This window comes from Rhinolophus ferrumequinum, chromosome X (genome assembly GCF_004115265.2).
Source record: "Rhinolophus ferrumequinum isolate MPI-CBG mRhiFer1 chromosome X, mRhiFer1_v1.p, whole genome shotgun sequence".
Taxonomy (NCBI): Eukaryota; Metazoa; Chordata; class Mammalia; order Chiroptera; family Rhinolophidae; genus Rhinolophus; species Rhinolophus ferrumequinum.
The window spans coordinates 58722632-58727524 of record NC_046284.1 but is presented as its reverse complement, the minus strand read 5'-3'; the positions used below and the strand labels follow the sequence as shown (position 1 = coordinate 58727524).

General features: G+C 35.5%; 1 non-coding gene across 1 annotated transcript; it reads left to right on the top strand.

The window, feature by feature from the left end:
- The first annotated feature begins 1426 nt into the window (after positions 1 to 1426).
- Positions 1427 to 1500, top strand: TRNAI-GAU (transfer RNA isoleucine (anticodon GAU)). Its single transcript has one exon. It is a non-coding gene; the product is annotated as a tRNA-Ile (tRNA).
- The last annotated feature ends 3393 nt before the right edge of the window (positions 1501 to 4893 follow it).

The window sequence follows — 4893 nt, the reverse complement described above, 5'->3', positions numbered from 1 at the left end:
TTGTGATAGCTCAAGCTTATTAAATACCCCAAATACTGTTAGTCGTTCATCCCTGGCACCAGGGTAAAATTTCCTCTTGTGTGAAATTTAAAATATGTAACCTTCACTAAGTAGCACCATTTCCTTCATTAAATTAAAAGAAAGTAACTCGTGATCAGGAAATAAAAGAGTTACTAATTTTATACACTTTGGGAATTAAATAAAAGTTTTTCCCAAGTTGGGCCTAACTGGCTAATACCAAATTAAACATTTCACTTGACCTGGCTGGCCAATTCAAAGAAACAGGGAAACAACTTGTCATACTGAATTCCTTATAGTAATTGAGGAAGGATGGAAAGTGAAAAGATAAGCAGACACTACAGTAAATCAGAAATAGTTCCTACCGTGTTTCCCCGAAAATAAGACCTAGCCAGACCATCAGCTCTAATGTGTCTTTTGGAGCAAAAATTAATATAAGACCCGGTATTATATTATATTATATTATTATATAAGACCCGGTCTTATTTTACTATAAGACCGGTCTAATATTAATTTTTACTCCAAAAGACACATTAGAGCTGATGGTCTGGCTAGGTCTTATTTTTGGGGAAACACGGTAAAAAGTAATAACAAGAGAAAAATTCTGAGCTGTCCTAAATTAAGTTACAGCAGGCTGAAGGTGAAAGGAAGAGGTAAGAGGCTGACCAGTTAATGGAGCTATGGGTCGAAACCAACAAAACACTGCTCACATTCCTAACTGTATGTTAAAACTTTCAATCAAATCCCAGGAGGGTATCCAAAAAAAATAGCTAACCCCCAGAATCCCGCTTATGCATGCACTTTCCAGACTGTTGTCCACAACTAATTCAAAGGCATCAAATATTTCTTCCTTACAGACTATGCACCTATCCCAGAATTTGTCTGCTTTACCTTCTCCTGCACGCCCTTATCTAGCCAATGTAAATTCCTTCAAAACAACTTATACCTTTCTTCCTCATACCCATTGTATAAAAAAATCACCATCAACTCTAGGACAGCAGACATGCTGTCTTCTCCAGCGAGCCCTGATACTGGTGGTTTAGACGGCATGCCCCAGGACCTAGTCCTTTTTCTGGCTAGCATATGGCTCAATAAACCCTTTCTTTTAGGACACCTTTTGGCCTCAGAGGTTTTTGTTTAACAGTTAGTATTTAGTACAATTAGAGGAGGAACTCAGTAGCTACAGCAGAGAGCAATGATAACAATCAAAGCAGGTGAGTAATTCTATACCTAAATGTGAGAAGTGAAACAATGATAATAATCATGTGAGATTAGTTTCACGACGTAGGGGTAGGAAAGAATTTCTTACGTAGAAATCATAAAGCATTAACCTTAATGGTAATATGGATAAATTATACTACATTACAATTAAGAATTTCTATTCATTAAAAGACACCATTAAGGGGGTGGCCGGTTAGCTCAGTTGGTTAGAGCATGGTGCTGATAACACCAAGGTTGCCGGTTCGATCCCCGCATGGGCCACTCTGAGCTGCACCCTCATTAAAAGCAAAGCAACAAACAAACAAAAAAACAAGACACCATTAAGAGAGTAAAAGGGTAAACCATCAGTGGGAAAATACACTTGCAAAACGTATGAATAACAAGAAGTTCATAATCAAGATATATAAAATGACAATTACGAAACAAACCAACAGAAAAATGGGTAAGAGTCTTGAACGTGCACTTTTCAAAAGAGGACATCTGAATGACCAATAAACATTTGAAAAGGTGTTCAACCTTAGTCATCAAGGAAATGCAAATTGAAACCATACATTCTAGCCATAACAGACACACTTGCTTGGGAAAGCTTAGAAAGACTCATAATTCCAAGCGCTGTGGACATACTGCTTGTGGTAGTATAGAAACCATTTTAGAATCTAGATTGATGTATCTATTTTAAAATTTATTGGGATGACAATGGTTAGTAAGTTTACATAGGTTTCAAGTGTACAATACTGCCATTTGAGACAACATGGATGGATCTTGAGATTATAATGCTAAGCGAAATAAGTCAGACAGAAAAAGTCGAGAACCATAAGACTTCATTCATATGTGGGATATAAAACTGAAAGAAACAAAGGGACAAGACAAACGAATAAGAAACAAAAACTCATAGACACAGACAACAGTTTAGTGGTTACCAGAGGGTATAGGGGGGAGCGGGGTGGGAGATGAGGGTAAGGGGGATCCAATATATGGTGATGGAAGGAGAACTGACTCCGGGTGGTGAGCACACAATGTGATATATAGATGATGTATCACAGAATTGTAAACTTGACATATTTTTTAAAGTTGAAGATATTCGTATCCCATGGCTCATCAATTTCCCTCTTGCAACAGATACATGTAAAATAAAGTTAAGAGCAGCATTGTTTGAAATAGCCAAAAATTGAAAACAATTCAAAGGTCCATCAACAGTAAAATGGATATTCAGTGGACTATTTACCGAAAAGAGCACAATAACACGATAGCTTTCATATGAAGTATAAAATAGGCAAAACTAAAATATAATTTTTAGGGACACATATATTAGTGACAACTTTATAAAGAAAAGCAAAGAAATAATTGTCAGGAAAAACATAATAGTGATTGGAGGAGTGAGGGAGTTGTAATCAGGAAAGGACAAATAGGAATTTTGGGGGGAGGGGCTGGCAATGTTCTATTTTCTGATGGTGGTGGTAGTTACTTTGACATTCACTTTATAGTTATTCATCTAACTGTGCACTGATGTTTTGTGCTTTAATATGTGCATCGTACTGCCCAATAAAATGTTTTTAAAAGGTAAAAGGAAATACAGTAAGTGAAAAATTGTGGAGATTACAGATATAAACCTCCAAGATTATTTTTCATCGTGTTCATGTTATGCAAATTGTACTTGTGCTTTGGAAAAATTGATAGCAACATACATGATCCAGAAAGCAGAATCTCAAACTGTTTATACAGAACAGAAGAAGTGCTCTGGAGAACTTTGTTAAATGACACAAAAAGTAGCTGTAATGATGGTAAAGACTGGTGTCAAAGATGCATATGAAGGATTACAATAACATTATTTCATGAAATAGAAAAGGAAACGTTTTAACATGTTACTTATAACATGTGATGAAACCTTTATGTGTAACCAAATTAATGAATAAAATCAGTTTGTAAAAAACTGATCAAACAACGACCAAAGAAGTAAGAAACCAGGAAGCAGATTTCTATTTTTTGCCGATCTTTCTGTCTAATTTGGTCAGGCTTCACAGCAGTAAAAGCCAGCTGCTCTTGTGTCATGTTTATGCCATCACTACTCTAATTTTTCATTCCTGAAAATCATCATTTTCCCCCCTTTTTCCGACTTTGACCCAATTCAAACCCTACATCCTCTCCTTACTTATTTTAATCTTTCTTTTATTTTTATAGGTCCATTTGTAGGTATTTTAGCCTTTGCTTTATATTCAGTACTGAATGCACATGACCAACTCGGTTGTAAGATTTTTTTACATAATTTACTCATTATTCTTCATGCCCTACAGAAGTTATGCTCAACTCAGACAAGAAAAAAAGCCTCTTGGGGAGTTGTATGTTTGTTTAAAATATAGATCCCACAGTGTAACACCCAAATTTTCTAATTCAGGAAGTCTAGAGTGGAGCTCAGGAACCAGCAGTTTTAAAATAGTTCACCAGTGATTCTGGCATGCAGTCAAGATTGAGAATAACCCCATGCTCCTAGCAGGTGGATGGAATAAATCATTATGTAAGAAGCTCTAAATAAATGTTGATTGCTTGAATGATGAAAGACAGAGTATAATATGTGGAAGTTTTATTCCTAATCAAATACAGTTCATAAAAGGAAAGCATGTTTCATCTTTTTTTTTATAACTAAAGTCTATTGGGGTGACAATTGTTAGTAAAGTTACATAGATTTCAGGTGTACAATTCTGTATTACATCATCTGTAAATCACATTGTGTGTTCACCACCCGGAGTCAGTTCTCCTTCCATCACCATATATTTGATCCCCCTTACCCTCATCTCCCACCCCCCACCCCCCTTACCCTCTGGTAACCACTAAACTATTGTCTGTGTGTATGAATTTTTGTATGTTTCATCTTACAGATGAGAAAACGAAGGCATGAAAGGTAATTTGTCCAATGACGTATAGTTAGTGAGTATCAAGTATGGACCAGAAACTATGTTCTTAGTGCTGGTCAAATGTTCTTTCTACCCCAGTAGAGTCCCAGTGCCAGTAGCAGAATCCCAATGAAATACTGCACAAAATATTTCATTAATTTAAGAGATTCAAGGTTCTCATTTAAAAATTCCGTTACTAATCAGGCACATCAAATGTTGCTGCGTTTGGTTAGAATAGTCTACAAATTACCTTACCTCTGCAACCTATTAAACATTTTTGCTGTAATTTTGTGAGACTTTGCCCTTGGACCGATCTAATGATTAAGATCCATCCAAGAATCTTCCGATAATTATTACTGAGGACCAGATACATAATACAAATTACAATTATAATGAATGTTCCAATATTTAATATAGATTTGATAAATTTAAAGAACATTTGAAAAAAACACTTGTAGTTTATAGTTTAAGCCTTTCCATCTTGCTGAGTTCTGAAAACAAAGAGAAATTCTGAACAGGGAATTTTCATTTCTCTATTCATTATTTCTAATTGCCCTAATACTTTTGCAATCATGTTCCATTTCCTGTCCAAAACACTCATTAATGATATGAACTTGCTATTCTGATACAACCATTCTTCAACTGAAGAAGATGCAACAAAATTTAGATTATGACCTGGGCAAATTATATATCATTTTATAAACGGAACGTATGAGCTCTCACCCTTTACCTTCTCTCCTTTTTTCCAACTCATCTCCCGTTTTTA